Here is a 17493-nt window from a genome sequence, read left to right on the forward strand (position 1 = left end):
TAGCTCAGTGGTAGAAGGCACATTCTGCACGCAGAATTTACCTGTTTCTATCCCTGGCATCTCCAGCTTAAAGGACATCAGGAGGGAAGCTGGGAAACACTGCAGCCCAAGACCTTGGGCAGTACTCCTAGATGACCAGGTTCATAAGCTGTATGCACACATGAGTGCCACAAGCAGGGCTGAAGTGGGGTGGCCATGAGTCCTACTTTATCTTGGATGCATCAATCACACTATCCCCTTTGAGTATAGAGACTCCATGCAGCATTGATTCCCAACGGTGGCATCCTCCCAGAAGATGGACTAGGGTTGCAGAGGTGCAGCAGTAAAAGTGGAAGCACATTTGCAAAGCTAAGCAGGTATGGTTTCAAATTGGATAGCGGACCATGTGTTGAGATTCCTACATTACAGCAGGTTAGATTATATGACCTTCAAGGTCCCTCCCAACTCTACAATTCATTGATTCTATACTTCTCTTGATTACAAGTTTTTACACATAATTCCATTCTGCTCTGTTTCTGCATTAATCTGTGCTTTTAAAAAATGTTTCTGTTAACATACATATTTAAATATGTATTTCCTCCCAAAATAATATTTAAATGTGTCTTATGATTTGTGTAAACTACCAAAAACTGCGTCAGAAAAGTCCTGTAAAGAGCTACATTCCAATCCACACATTAGTCCAAGATATTGAATTCCTCAACCATCCCTCAAAATGTTGCACTAGGATCGATTGCCTGCAGGTGCTCAGGTAGGTGAAAAGGGGGTGAAAAAACTTGCCTTGAGTGAAGTGTGTCTTTAATTTTAATCCATAAAAAAGAACCCTATGCTGCAAATAGCAAAGGTCCGGTAAAGACTGTAGCACTGGAATAGGTAGATAAATGACTCTGTACATATATACTGACAAACTGGACCTTGAGGACTTTTAACTCAGGGAAGAGCACACTCCTTTGATTCGTCAACTATGGGCAACCATACCTATATTATGATATTGGAGAAAGCACAAGGCAGTCCAGAATAACTATTTTAGCTGAACTAAGTCTAAAGGCAAAGTAGTTCAAAGAGTTGCATCAGCATCTACATTTCAGATGCCTCCGAAGTTCAAGTGGTCTTAGTCAAGGTTTCTGAGCTTAATTGTTAAGGAGATACCATGGACTCGCTGCAAAAGGGGAATCCAACCAAAGGCAGGTGCCATCTTTTCCAGTGGAGTGTGTGTGCATGTAATTTTCTGTCCTTATTTAAGATTCATCACTAATTCATCTCTCTCTGTCTCTGCCTCTGTCTTTCTCTCTTTTTAAAAGACACATTAATTCACCCTATGCTATCACATAAAACATGCAGTAAAGGTTTGGGAACTGTGTGTGAGAAAGATGGGGAGAAAAGAAGCTCACCATAGTGGCTGAATGGAAATAAATGCATAATTCAGCCCCTTAAAAAATTGTCCTTGGCATTAATGAGGAACAAATTAGCTACTCTCCTTGGGTGTCTACCAGAAATAATAGTAACAAGTGGAGCCTTACCCCCACCCCTCAGTCGTATGTTCGTTTGTAGATAAGCGCTGCAGAGAGAGGTAAAATTATGTCTTTTAAAAGTTTGCCTTTTTTATGGAAAGATGTAAATGATAGGGTTGGATCTGGGAAGTGTTTCAGAAATGTATATTCCACTGAGACAATGGCTTTTGTCATCAGAAGAAAGAATCAGGGACTATCAAAATGAACCAAAAAGAACAGCAGGCTTAGCCGTGGTGTATATTGAATCAGTAAACAATACCCGCACCTTTTTTCAAACTTACTGGATAGTCACAAGGAGGGGGTGATGATGGGCATACAAGGGAGAGCAGCAATGAATTTGGGAAGTGCGTGCACTAATAGCAAAATATTAGGACAAACAAAATTGTTGAAAATGCTGTTAAGTATACCATGGTGTACATACACATTTCTGCTTAAGATTTAACAAGGTGGAGGACTTCTAAGTATGTGATGACTTTTAGTTTGGAAAAAGAACTAAAAAATGGCTGAGGAGCAGAACAGACAGAGGATTATAAAATTATGCACAGTGTGCAGATAGTCATCTAATTGTACAGTTGGAAGGGTCTTTGTAGGTCATCTAGTTCAGTCCTCTGTTCAGTGCAAGAAATCCACGCTGCAGCATCCTGAAAAGATGGTAGTTCAGCCTCTGCTTCAAGACCTCAAGGGAGGGGCAGCTACCAGGTACTTGGTTCCATTGTCTCAGTGCTCGTATCTTCCAGGGGTTTTGACTAACGTTCAGGCAAAATCTATCTTCCTGTAACTGAAGCCCATTAGATCTAGTCCTGCCCTCTGGGGCAACAGAGATTTGCCCTCTCCTATAAGACAGCCCTTTAAATATTTGAAGAGCAATATTATGCCCACCCCCACCCCTCATATTTACCTATTTGGGCTAAACATACTGCTCTCCACCTTTCTTTCCCTTTTCTGAGCCTATTCCAATTTACCTAGAAATAATGGTTATCAAGAACTATTTTACTCTCTCTCAGAATTCTAGAGCTCGGAGTTATGCAGAAGATTCATGACACAATACATGCCGGTAATTACCGTATCTTATGGGATTCAGAGTTACCGGATGTAAGATGGCTTTAAATGTGGACATCGTTACATAATTTTTACAGGGATAACACCTTGACGGACAGCATTTCAGGATTTCACCCACCACCAAATCCCAAAATTTCTGCCTGAAATCTTTGTAATGAGAAAGCTATTGAGTGGGGGAGGGTGTCTCCCCCCACGGCCAGAAAAAATAATGGTGTTGAACTGAGCAAACAAGCAAGCAGGCCTTTGCAACTGAAAGACAGATTTGGTCACAATGCAATTTATTTGTATAATTTAATTAACCCGCCAGTGTCTCATCTATTATGCAGATGCAGATATACTAAGAATACCTATCCTTACATATCTCAAAAGACAAAACAAATGGCTCCAAGAAATGAGGTCTTGGTGTACTGCCTCCACCTCATCCCCTGCATCTCCCGGTCTTGTGCTTAGATCTCTTTCACCATTGCTTTTGTAACTAGCTTCTGGGTAAAATTCATTAATTTTTATTAACAGGGAAAACATTTGTCCCCGTGACAATATTTGCATTGCCTGAATGATTTTCACCTCTGCCACAAGGTGTACTATCGGCTCATACATCACCCGATTACTTGGAGAGCAGAAAGACCCTCAGTCATTAGTGAGTGAATTAAAGATGATCTAAAGAGCTATTAATCACACTGACAAAAGCCTTAATGTTGCTGTGACCCTTCTGGAGCCTGGGGACTAAAAAGGAAGCAGAGGGAGAGAAAATGGAAACATATGTTTTCTCCAAAATAACCTACCTTAGGAGAACTGTCAGAGGGAGAGTCCCGTCAAGTCGAGGAATTTTGCCTCTGGATTATATAGGGAATTGTTTGTATAATCAACCCTCCTCACCCCCACCAGTCCTTTCAATTAATTTTTTTATGATCAATATAAACACTTTATAAGTGGCATGAATGCTGCACTCACAGCCTAATTTTCTTAATCAGAATCTATTTCCAAATCTGGTTATTCTTTGCCATACTGTGCTTAAAAAAATATTATTAAAATAAAACAACAAAGCATGCATTTGCCAAACATGCCAATACATTTGAAGAGAATGTACAGGGAGATTATTGCAGCTATTTGTGCTCAAACATTGCCAACCGACCTATTAAACTGCATAATATAAGAAACTATCAATTCATTTTAAACACTGCACACAGTGTGCAGAAGAAGGGTGTTTTGGCTTGATTTTAACATTGTTCACTACTAGAGAAGTCTCATTGGTTTCAATAGGACTTACTCTTGGGAAAGTGTGTTTAAGGTTGCTGCTGTGCAGAACCTTATGCATTTTATTCAAATGTAAATTTCACTTGGCTCAGCAGGATTTCCTCAATAAGTAAGGTAGCAGCTCTAGAGTTTTGCAATATTTTTACGTACTTTAGAGCATAAACAGCTTTGGAGGGGCAAATTTTGATCGAATTCTACCAATTTAATTAGTGTATGTGTGCATGCAAAAATTCATATTTTTACAGTACAGTCCTACACATGTCTACTCAGGATAAGTCTCATTAAGTTCAATGAGACTTACTTCCAAGTGAGTATAGAATTATGGTCATTATTGGAACATTTCCCACTATCCCAGTTATGAATGATGAATTTAAGTAAAACATGATCCAACTCCCGAAGTTAGCAAGTTAACTAACATTATTGCTTTATAAGTCATCACCAAGAATTTGGGGGTATTTTTATTATTTTTAAAAAGAGCACTGAAAAGTCAATTTTCAAAAGCAAAAGTTTAAAATTTAAACAACTGCAAATATCAATTTTTGCTGAGGTTTGTGCAAGTGTATGTATCTTAAAATGTTCATATTCTTAATTCTGTATTAAGGTTTTTAAGACATTTCAATTTCTATATCTCTTTGAAGGGATCATCACAATGACCTGGGTAGCCTTGCCTTTCAAGTCTGCTTGCTGAATGTGGACAAAAGAAGAGCCCCTGTACCTGATCAACAATAAAGCATAAAAGGATGCATAAAAGGATGGAAACACAAAAGAGAATAGGAAAAGGAACAGAGAATTACTGGCCAAGAGCAGCAAGTCAGTAAAAAATGAGCCAGACTTTATTAAGCAAAACAATTCAAATATGGCTGCCAAATAGCCTCAGTGTTTTCCAACTTTTTTGTCTCCCTTCCTTTCTAGAACATTCTTTCATATATTGCTAGGACAAGCAACAAATTATCCCAATTGCAAGGTCAGGTGAAATTTTGGCTTTCCAAGTCTATGATATGAAGTGTTTTGGCAATTAATATGACTCTGCCTATTCATTATTGTTGATGCTTAGAAAGAACCCAAAACAACTGGAAAAGAACCTCAAACCCAGCTTAAGGCTAAAACAACCAGCAGATAAGTATAAACATGGCTCGACACCAGGTTTTTAGGGTCAATTCTCAATTTACATTTTGTACCCCAGTATGGAGTCCCAAACACAAAACAGTTACACAAGCCTTTTGTCAAATGGGAAATGAGTTTGGATGTGTAAAATTCAGCATCTGCCCCTTCCAGATACTTGGAAGAGAAAAAAGATCCAGCCCCTGCTTTTTAAAGGAACATGCACTGAAATTTCCTTTACATTTGCTAAGAGCCTGAGTACAAATAAGAATTATTTATTTATTTATTCCAGAAGAAGAACTGGAACATCCAGCATGAGAGTTTGAGGACCACATGGGTGTTGCCTTCATTGGCAAACACTACTCAGTTTTGACTAAGATCACTGGTAAAAATGGTGAAGTCAAATATATTGCCAAACAGTTATAGGTATATGCTTCAGTTAATTGCTAATCTACCCTGAATTTATATCTATCTACTCACATACACAAACATAGGTAAAGGTAAAGGTACCCCTGCCCGTACGGGCCAGTCGTGTCCGACTCTAGGGTTGCGCGCTCATCTCGCTTAAGAGGCCGGGAGCCAGCGCTGTCCGGAGACACTTCCGGGTCATGTGGCCAGCGTGACGAAGCTGCTCTGGCGAGCCAGCACCAGCACAGCACACGGAAACGCCATTTACCTTCCCGCTATAAAGCGGTACCTATTTATCTACTTGCACTTAGGGGTGCTTTCGAACTGCTAGGTGGGCAGGACACAAACATACATATATACAAATAAAGAAAGTCAATGGTGTCAGATGAGGTGGTGTAATCTTATCTGACTATTTTTGATTTATTCATTTGTAACTGCTTTTTAAGTTGAAATGGGGCTCAGAAATGTGCACATTTCATAGCCACTAAATGTGCTTGATGTCCTGGGACAAAGGAAGACTTTGGCTTGAGCATCCTAGAACAGGCAGTGCTTGGGCTCTGATGTTATTATTCTCAGTTTCCACATTCTAACACTGTTATTGATAAATCCTGACACTGCCCAGCTGAGAAGGAGGAAACGCTGGAGAGGTGTTTCACTCAGCATTTGCTCTGAAGTTATCTTGTCCAGCTCTGCCATAATTTTTCTAGGTCTGCCACCACTTTCCTGTCGCAGCTGCCCATGCTCAAAATGAAGAGGACTTTAGGCCCATTTTATAAGACTGACTGAGAATGAGGTTTTCCCCAAGAGGCAATTCTAGCTTGCGATGGCATCCTCCAGAGAATTCTTGGAATAATTCAATAAGAGTACTGGGGAGTAGAAAGGTATCTCTTTCAAGAATCCCATGCTTAAGTTGACAGGTGGTGACTTGCCCAAAGTTATCCTGCAAACTTCATGGTTCTGGAAGAGTAGGGATTTGAACTCAGGTCTCTGTAGTCCAACTCTGATTCAATAGCCACTGGCAAGCATGGAACATAAGGCCTGCATTTTCTACCTGGATGTCCTATGTGCAATTGTCTTATAAAAGTTGGACGTTCTGTACACACTGATATAACCTGCTGCCAGTCAATTGACATATCTGCTGCCTGATTGTAATGCCTTCACAATCGACTTCTATCAAGTTTCCTAGTGGCACTATAATTAACGGATATTTTAATATAATGCTACAAGAAAAATGTTTTAGGGAAAGTATCACCTGAGAAACAATGCTAATTGAAGGTCATACTACTAATAATAATAAAAATACCAAACCCACACACTAAGTTCAGAAATAAAGGGGATCCGGTGGAAATGAAGCGTGTGATGGTAAATAGGAACTGTGTTCACTTGCCGTCATGCACTATAGCTATTAAGCCTTAAGGTCTTAAAGGTACCAGGCAATGCATATGATAAATTCTTCCAAAACATCCCAGCCATAACATAGTTCTTGCTGATTGCTCATTTACCCATAATGCATGCTGTCATAGCAAAGCCTGACAAATGACAGAGAAAGCTCAGGTTATTTTTTACACTGACTGCCAAGCCCCTCACCTCAGATTATTCATTTATTAGGGCAATCACAGAGGCCCGGGTACTTAATATTGTTTTCACCAAATATGAAAATGATCTACTTTCCTATTCTTTAGTTTCTCCTAGGGCAAGCCATTTATCATCAGCTCAGGATAAATGACTGCTTCATTATAGCCATAATTTATGAGATGTTAGAACTAAAGAGCCACACCTAAAGACTTAAAGCTCTAATATGGATTAGAATACAATAATCAATCAATCTAATACACTTTTTTGTTGCTTAGGACTATTTTTATTTTCAAATGCCTAGAGATTATTTTTTCCCTAGGCCTCAAGTATTCTTCAATCTTCCTTTCTTTACTCAAGTTCCCTTCCAAGTTTTTGAGGAATTACAGGTAAGAAGATCATTACTGGTAAACATTAAAGCCAACTGTGGGCATAGTCCACTGGGATCTGAATACTTGTGCAAGTTCCATTAAAATGAATGGTAACAGTGCAAGCTAAAGAACTCCTCTGTTTTTTGCATTCCTTTCAAAGAGACTTACACAGGAGTCATCATTGATGGATAGTGTCCTGTGGCTACAGTTCAACAAATTTTTGAGGCAATATATTTGCACCATAAGCCATTTTTTATTTCAGTAGAAAATCAACAACTATTTTTTTACACAAACTTTGCATGTATAGAGTATGGGCTGAGTGAACCTATGCAGCAATCTGCTAGTTGTGAAGCAGCTGTGCCACTGATTCATCATGCATCTAACTCCCAATTCAGTGCTGATTTTACTATGCTATTTGCTCAGTGTATTCTGTTCTATGGCGATGGCATAGCTGACTTGTGTACAGGACATGGTCTGAAGGCATATAACACAGCTTCAGTAATCCTTGTTGAAGCTATATCATATGCTCTGTGCCCGGATGAGTGACCCTTTGGAACTGTATGGCTCCTAAATAATTAGAAGAATAAGTGAATACATAAAGCAATCATATGTCCATTATGCCATGTGCCCAGTTATGTGCACATGCTCTGGTTTAAGTGAGGCCCCAATGCACAACAGAGGACTCTGATGAAGACAAGCCTCAGACTGCTTCCTCACAGGGAAATCATCACTTATTATTCACAGCCCTGTCACCATATTCACAGGATCTTCCCAGTATCACAAAAGCCAGTTGAGGGCCCTCTAACAACCAGATATCTCTTCCAGGGAGGCAGAGCCATCCACACGACAGGTTTTGTCAGTCTACATAAGGCTTCAGTTGGTTTTAGCTCCATGCTGAGACAACATCTTCCTGTAGCTACCTTAGTAGGCAAGAGTTTCAACCAGCAGAGCTTAATTGGAGCTCTCCATGGTCCTGTTTTGGTCTGCTTTCTATACGTAAGAGCTTTTGATCAGGCATCAGTTACCTTAACTGGACTTGCCCTGCCTTAACCTAACTTGGCTTGCTGTGACTCCCGCCTACCTTGGCCAGACTTAACCATTACTATTTGTTGAAGGAAAAGTTGCAGGCTGGAAATTCTGTGGTGCATTGCTGAGATACTCAACATTGTAAACACACACCCTTTTGCATTTTAAATGTGAGGAACCTTTCCTTCAACAAAGTATGGCCAAGGTTGGTTAAGTCTGACTAAGGTAAGTGGAGTCACTAGAAGCCGAGTTAGGTCAAGGCAAGGAAAGTCCAGTTAAGGTAACCAATGTCTGATCATGATCATAGAAGTTGACATGAAGGATGCAGCTTCTCTTGCACTGTGTAGGATTTTTCTTTGTATGTACTTAGTCCAGACCCCAAAAAGTCTGCCCTCAGAATCTGAAATCAAGCAGGTGAAAAAGGTTTTAATAGAACAACATCATTTATTCCAACTGCAACAAAACAGAAAAGCTTTTTGAAATTTTTTTGCTTGACTGATTTGCAAACCTAGGATGGTGGCAATGGGACCCGGGACGACTATTGTTGCAGAAGTCATACCTGCCTCATTCTTTCCAGCTATGGAGCTGTTATAAACAGGAAGGTTCCTGAGATTGCTACATGGTAGTACCAGAAATTGTAGAAATGCAGGCAGAAGAGCAGACCAGGAAAACCTTGGGGCTTCATTTGAGGGCCACAGAGGTAGGCAAATAAGACCTTTTTTTTCAAAGCCACCCACCCCCAAATATTCTGAAACTCCTGTTAGAAGCATCATCCTCTGGACAAATCACAAGGGGATGAAATCCTTCTACTCAAAATAGCACTTTGCTCTTTAGACGGTGTGTCTGGTTTGTATCTGCATTGTATATTTACCCGCCCCAAGCCAATGCAAACATTATTTTTAAGCTCTGAGTCATGTTCAAAACACTTGCCTAAACGCACTTAACCACTTAAGCCTGATCCTTTTCATGGGGTTTGGCCGGAAATCTACAGTTTATTTTCTTTCTTTTTTAAACACTCATAAGAAAACCAGGTTGAGGATTAAAAGATAAACACTGAGTGGAAAGCAGGTGCAGATTCCAAAGGCTTCAGAAAGTTCTCCCTGCCTTCCTGAGGCCGTGTAGCCTACAGGTGAGACAAATGGCCCCCTGCTGCCGGCATGCAAGCCTTGAGTGATACCTCCAGCAAGGCCTGGTGTCTTGAAATCACTCAGCCTTGAAATTAACATCCCAATAGGGAGGGAGGGAAGCAGTTTTCCCCCTTTTCTCTTTAGATAACAGCAAGCCTACATCTTCAGCACAAGGGAAAATGACAGCAAGGGTACTAAGGAAGAAGGAACATTATGTTCCTGGGAGGAAGTGTTTATTTTCATCTACATAGAGACCTACCAGGGCCAATCCATGCTGCCATTTTTATATGGCACAGTCCACACAAGTTAATTTTCTTATGCGGTCACATTCACATTGCTTAATCTGACAAATGTCTAGATTGTGATCCAGTGAGCTGGAGGCCACATCACTTTTTAAGTTTCCTCCCTTCCACCACCCCTCTCCCCTGAGTCAGATGGAGACAGGTGCTAGAATAGGAAAAGTGGTACAAAAGAGTGGATGAAAGCAAATCTCACTTTGGAATCTGGCTAACATTTCCACTCCCATTCTAAATGAGCCACAGTTTGCTTCTGGGCCTTCATTGTACTCTGGCATTATCTAAATCCTACAATTTGATACTAATAGTAATTGTTTAGGTCAGATTGGCCTAATAAGCTTAATAAAGGACAGAATATGTTTCATTACAAAACCTTTATGCCATAAATTTATAGAATGCACTGTATGTGTGCCCATCCCTTTAATAGGATGCATAGACTTGCCCCAATCTGATGCCCTCCAGGGTTTTAATATGTACATTCTCTGAACCATGCCTCTTTCTTACTTGATTCATGTGCTTCTCATTACAGAAACAGTTTTAAAATTCAAGAGACAAAATGGCACTCAGGTGCCCAGACCACTTCAGCTTTGAGGACCAGAGGTTTCCGATCCAGTGGGGCGAGATCTAACTGGAGATGAAGTTGGCTGTCAATGGGTGAAGAAGATGCACATAATTTTTTTAAGAGCACTGACAGTGCTCCAGTAGCATGATTGTGGCATTCAGCCAAAATGTACTCATCCCTTTTCTGGTTCGGACTTTGGAGTACAGTAAATAATCTGCAAGTTTGAAGCAGATGGACTGTTCCCATTCCTGCTGTTTGCAGGATCAAGCCCCTGAGCAGTTTTGTACTTAATCCCCCTTTCTGGAGGCAATGAGTGATTGGATAAATTAGGCAAATTTTCTTATTTTTTAAAGGTACAAATAGGAAAATGGACAGTCCAAAATTAGGAGGAATCTAGGCTTACACTTGAGCTTGGGATTTTGCTTTAGCTCTGTTGTCACAAGTGATGTGTATCTCCACCCTGAAAATCTGGACACAATCCAAGCGAAGTTATGCACTCTTAGATCCCACAATTTTTAGTGTAATTAAGAACATGCTTAATTCTTCTCATTGCAATTGGTGCTTAAAACTGTTTCATCTTGTCTAGGCAGGGAACTTTTTTAAAAAAAGAAGAAGCAGAAATTTAATTTGAAGGCTGGCTCACTGTAAGAAGAGTCAGTGTTAGGCTTGGGATGGAGAGCAGCATCTTGTAAAACTGGAACAAATGTGTGCAAGAAGGACAAGCTGGAGTTGCGCATACAGGAATTTGGGGGTGATAAACTGGGCTGTCCCCATTCTATAGATTGGACTGTTTTGGGGTCTCTGCATAGACCTGAAGTAGACAGTCTTGCTGGTGCCAGTAACAGGCTTGGGTGAATGTGCCTTAAAGATGTGTGTCTGCAGCACTTCCAAAAACCACAGTATATGGAACTGCAGTCATAAGCATTAACCAAACGGTCTCAAAATATAGCTGCAGGGTGGGGTGGGGGGGAGGCTCGTAAATAATGCTTTGGAAGTGTATTTGATTGAAGTGTATTGCTGGCCTTATTGTCAGAGACCATAATACAACTTTAGACCACATTTCTCTTTTCCACGACCCTTAATACAGTGTTTCCCAACCGGTGTTCCGCGGCACACTAGTGTGCCGCGAGACGTTGCCTCGTGTGCCGCTTGGGAAACACTGCTCTAAGCGAGAGGGGACTCTGCTCAGGCTGCATCCGCCGTGCGCGAGGGAGGCGCTTCCTCTCGTGAGGGAGGCGAGAAGAAGGGAGGCGGGGCCGAGCAGGCGGATTGCCCGGCGGCGGCCGTGACGTCACCCTGCGCGCGGCGGCAGATTCGAAACTCCTCAGGCGCAGGCGCGGCTGGAGCAGGAAGGCCGCTCTGCTTGAGAGGAAAGAGAGGGAGCCGCCGCCGGCGGGATGAAGAACACCGTTCCGCGGAGCACCGTGAAGAAGCTGCTGAGCAAGCACAAGCCGCACTTGCCTCAGGGTCTTACTGCCCACCCGCCTCTGTTTCCTTGCTGTGCTTGCTCAAACGGAACAAAGAGCAGGGAAAGCCCCTCCCCTCCAGGCAAGCAGGCAGGAGGGGGAGAGAGAGAGAGAGCGTGCGAGCTGGCTGGCTTGGGTGGGTAGGTGAGGGAAAACTTTTGCCTTCCTTTCCTCCCTCCCCGTTATACCCCTCTCCTGCATTCTTAGCCAGCTGCTTCTCTGCACACCCCTCTCGTGCTCCTTGTCCGTTCTGTGTTTTTCCTTCCCTCCCCACTTAAAATGTGGTTTAAAAGCATGGATCCACATGGATCCTCAGGATCTTTGCATTGGGTCACCCCAAATTCACCAACAGATCACATAGCATGTCCATGGCTACAGCCTGCCCTCCAAAAATCACGCACCCACTGTTGCCTGGGGCTGCAGTGGTGCAAAAATGTGGTTACAAAACATGGATCCACATGGATCCTCAGGATCTTTGCATTGGGTCACCCCAAATTCACCATCAGATCACATAGCATGTCCATGGCTACAGCCTGCCCCCCCAAAATCACACACCCACTGTTGCCTGGGGCTGCAATGGTGCAAAAACGTGGTTACAAAACATGGATCCACAGGGATTCTCAGGATTTTTGCATTGGGTCACCCCAAATTCACCATCAGATCACATGTCTGTGGCCACAGCATGAAGCACAAAAATGATACATCATTAATATTCACTGCCCACGGCGGCAGCCAATCGGCTGCCGCAAAGGGCGGGCCCTCACAGGTTCACTGAATAAAGTATTTTATAATTTTTCATATTTCTGTTTACTTACTATTTCATAATAAAGTAATTATAAAATACTTTATTTGTGTTTATTTGATTCCTATTAAAGAGAGTTACTTTATATATAGTCAATATAGGCACAGAGTTAATTTTTTAAACATTTTCTAATGGTGGTGTGCCTCGAGATTTTTTTCATGAAACAAGTGTGCCTTTGCCCAAAAAAGGTTGGGAAACACTGCCTTAATATCACTAACACTGGTTTCAGTTGAATTCCAGCTCAAGTCTTTGTTGAGGGGTCATTCTTCAATCCAGCCATTATGTGTAATTCAACATCAGCACTTCAGCAAGAATAAAACAATTTAAGCTCTGCAGTTATATTGTGCATGGGCTATTTTTTCTTTTCTGAACAACTGCTTGGGAATCTGTACATACACACAATTATGCTTATAAACATATTGCTTAGATTTACATATATATTAAGATGCTTGGGACTATCTGACCTACGTGCTCACCATGGTACTGGTAAAATATGTCCAGACTAGAAATCTAAAATTCGATACACAAATAATCTAAGAGATGCCAATCTGAACAATCTGAAAATAGGAAATGTGTGATCTAATTCTCAAATTACCATGGTACTGGTAAGATATGTCCAGACTAGAAATCTAAAATTCGATACACAAATAATCTAAGAGATGCCAATCTGAACAATCTGAAAATAGGAAATTACTGTGTATTACCAAAGATGAACATAGAAATCTAAGGACTTTGTACTTTTGTACAACAGGCATTAGGCAGATAAGACAAGATTTAGGAATAACCCTGGACTCAGCAGTTATTAGTAACACGTGTGGACCCTTGGGAGAGGGGAAACTAACAATTTGTGAATTCTGCTTCTGCCTTCATTAGTTACATAGGCAATTACCTTACACTAGGCAGCATGATGGAAGTTATAAAGTTATTCATGGTATGGAGAAAGTGAACAGATAAAAGTCCCCCCCCCCCCCATAACACTAGAACTGGTGCACATCCAAAGAAGCTAAAAGTTTCAGGACAGATAAAAGAAAGTACTTCACACAGCACATAGTGAAACTATGGATGGCCACCAACTTGGATGACTTTAAAAGAGGGTGAGACAAATTCACAGAAGAATGCCTACTAGTCACAATGGTAGGGTTGCAATATTTCAAAAAGGTAAGAATCCAGACAGTTGTTGACCTATTTTTAAGGGATATCGCAAAAAAATGACACTGTTGACATGGGTTGCCATATGTCCAGAATTTCCATGATACTTAGTGATTTCTGCCAGGGCACTGCTTCCAACTGCAGTATTCCGGCTATGTCTGGGAAATTCTGGACGTATGGCAACCCTGCACAATGGCTATGCTCCGACTCCACAGCCAGAGGCAGTGTGCTTCAGAATATAAGTTGCTGGAAACTGTACGATAGGAGAGTCCTGTTTGTGAACCTCCCATGGGCATCTGGTTGGCCACTGTGAATGCTGGAGTACATGAACCTTTAGCCTAATCCAGCAGGCTCTTCTTGTGTTCTAGCTCAGTCTTGTCTGCTCACAGGCTGGCAGCAGTTCTCCATTATCACAGGCAAAGGTCTTTTCCATCACCTGCTAGCTGATCCTTTGAACTGGAGAGACTAGGCACTGAAACTAGGACCTTCGACCACTGAGTTATGGCACCTCCTCAAAGTATACCACACCAAGGATAACAGCAAGAGAAGTTCCCCTTGTGTTTGTCCTTACTTCACACTTCCTTGATCTATTCTGCTAAAAAGGTCCACATGCTAAGGCAGCCTTTTGCCTGCATCACTTATAGAATCATAGAATTATAGATTTGGAAGGGGCCTTGAGGGTCATCTAGTCCAACCCCCTGCAATGCAGGAATCTTTTGCCCACTATGGGGCTCAAGGCTATGGACCTGAGATTAAGAGTCTCATGCTCTATCAGCTGAGCTATCCCAGGACAATACTTGATGGATCATGATGAACCAAAAAACTAAACTGAATGTGCATCCAAATATTTATCAGAGTGTGGATGTTGACTTTCTTTTTAATCATGTTTCACTGTAAACTCAGTGAAATGCACACTCAGATGTGCATAAGCAAGCAGCCACAACAAGAGTGGCAGATGATGATGATGAAGAAGAAGAGTTTGGATTTGATATCCCGCCTTTCACTCCCCTTCAGGAGTCTCAAAGCGGCTAACATTCTCCTTTTCCTTCCTCCCCCACAACAAACACTCTGTGAGGTGAGGCGGGGAGACTTCAGAGAAGTGTGACTAGCCCAAGGTCACCCAGCAGCTGCATGTGGAGGGGCGGAGATGCGAACCCGGTTCCCCAGATTACGAGACTACCGCTCTTAACCACTACACCACATTGGCTCTCAGCAGATGGGGCTCTCAGCAGTTGACCTCCTGCCAGGGAGTCTGAGCAACTATATGTACCTGACTATGCCAACCCCAGTTCACACACCCTTGGAGGGAGGCAATGAGAGGCCCAACTGGATCAAGCCAGGGAAGGAAAGTACAGTAGTTTCAAATTATGCAGACCTGTAATGCAGTAAAGGATTTGGTGGCAGTGTTGACAGTAGGTCTCTGACAGATATTTGCAGTGCTGCCCCAGGTTGCATAGGGCTAGGACAAACAGAAGGTTCTCAGGCTGCCATTAGCTGAGCTGTTCAGACTGAGCACATGTTTTGCATACAGACAGTCCCAGGTTCTATTCCACAGTTAAAGTGATGGGTGACATGAAATGCTTCTTCCCAAAGCCCTGGAAGATGACCATCAAAGCAAACAATAATGGGTTAGATGAATGAATAGTCTGGTTATAAGGCAGCATGCTATGTTCTCGATCCTAAGGAGGCATTAGACATAGTAAGGCATGTGGGAGGTGAAGTCAAAAGGCTCAGAAAGAGAGAAAAGCCTGTTGGTGTGACAATGGGGGCTGGGAACATAAAGTTGGAAGCAGGAGTGGTCCAGAGGAGTATAAGAACATAAGAAGAGCCCTGCTATATCAGACCTAATCAAGCATTGTTTCATAGTGCGCAGCCAGATGTCTATGGGAAGCCCACAAGCAGAACATGAGCTCAATCACACTTTTGGTAGCCTGAGAGAGGAAAGCAAACTGGAAGTGAAAATGGGCAGAGATACATGTGGTCAGGAGGTTTAGAATTGCACAAGGCCAAGTTCATGGACTGATTTTAAGTAACCAGCCAGATCTCGGGCTGTAGGCCTCTTGCAAGAAAGAAAGGATATTTGGAGGTTCTTTTGGACTCTGTGAACTGAAGACACTATGTACTGGAAAGTCTCCATACGTCTTAAAAGAAGGGCAGGATTTTCTCCTCACCTCCCCACTCCCTGCATTTCATCCCTTTGCAAAGAAAAAAGAAAAACTTAAGTTCTCCCTCTCTTTGCAGTTCACACACTATGCCAAGATAAATTTAAGGTCACCTCTAAGAATAGGTGTTTGGCAGTACAACTATAGACATGCCATTCTTCTGACATACCAAGGAAGAGAGTACAAGCCAAGCCAAGCCAAGAGTGCAGTTTGACACTGTAGAAAAAGGGGACATTCTATTACAGCTCTCTGCACATTCATCTGTGTCTTTGGCTCACGTGCTGTTGTATTGTTAATCATCCTTTTGAAAAGGTGCCCCAACTGATGGTCTCATGCCAGTTTCCCAAGGCTTGTCTGCCATCTTCAGTTAGGTGCAAGGGATGAGAGGATGAGAAGAAATAGTTTCATCCTGGGCAGCCCACCTTTCAAAATGCCACCTGAGCAGAAACTCTAATGTGAAAGACTCTCTGCTCATCACATGCCCAGCTGAATGCTTCCCTACAGAAACAACTCATATGCACAGAAAAGTATTGTGTGAGGCAAAGAAGGCTAAGCTAAAGCCCTTCTCCCTGATTGTTGTGTTTTACTTTATTGGGAAGTTTTTATATGAGGGAGCATTCAGTCATGCACTTCCTTACCTAGGAACTGAAACTGTACAATCCACAAGCAGTGTTACCATGTGATGAACTGTTTGTCTAGAGTACCTTGATATATGGTGCATTTTCCTCCGCCCCCCCCCCCGCCCCCAGAATAGTGGACAGGCTTCAGGACTGTGGGATTGACTGCTCTTCATTATAACCCTGAGACCCACTATAACAGGCAATGCATGAGGACAATGCTCCTTCTCAATCAATAGTGGGGACCCTGTTGCCCTCCAAATGTTGTTGGACTATAACTACTATCATATCTGAACACTGTCCATGCCAGCTGGGGCTGCTGGGAGTTTACAGAATCATAGAATAGAATCTTAGAGTTGGAAGGAACCCAAGGATCATCTAGTCAAGATGTTTTTGGCCTACAACTCCCATGATCCCTAGCCAGCAGGACCAGTGGTCAGGGATGATGGGAACTGTAGTCTCAAAACATCTGGAGGGCCGAAGTTGAGGAAGCCTGATCTAGTCCAAACCCCTGCAATACAGCTAAAGCATCCATGACAGATGGCCATCCAACCTCTGTTTAAAAACCCCCAAGGAAGGAGAGTCCACCACTTCTCGTGGGAGTTGGAGTCCAAGAACATCTGAAAGGTCACAGATTCCACATCCTAGACCTAGAGTAAACCATGGTTTATGAGACTGAGATTCCTACACCAGAACCAGGTCAGGAAAAAAGTCTCTCCTAAGCACTTATTTATAGTGCATTTAAGATGTGTAAATTCAGAATATGTGCATAATGCCCTAGGCAGCTTGGAACCAAGCTGCTTGAAGGGCTGTTTACTCCCATGCCAATCTGTCCTTCCTTTAAAATCAGCTATTGCAGCCCTCTCGAACATGCCGTTGACCTTTGAGGCGCAGTTAGTGGCATCGTGCATGAGACATTTATTTGTAGCAACATCTCATATACGGAACTCCCTGCCCCAATAGGATCTGTTCCTCTGTATTTGTGTTCTGCTGCCACTGGAAGACTTTTAATT

General features: G+C 42.3%; 1 protein-coding gene across 17 annotated transcripts in view; it reads right to left on the reverse strand.

Annotated features, from left to right (window-relative positions):
• Positions 1-17493, reverse strand: part of MECOM (MDS1 and EVI1 complex locus) — a 470676-nt gene that overhangs the window by 286140 nt on the left and 167043 nt on the right. The window lies entirely within an intron of this gene.

The sequence above is a fragment of the Podarcis gaigeae genome, assembly GCF_964106915.1.
Source record: "Podarcis gaigeae genome assembly, chromosome: 5".
NCBI classification, from domain to species: domain Eukaryota; kingdom Metazoa; phylum Chordata; class Lepidosauria; order Squamata; family Lacertidae; genus Podarcis; species Podarcis gaigeae.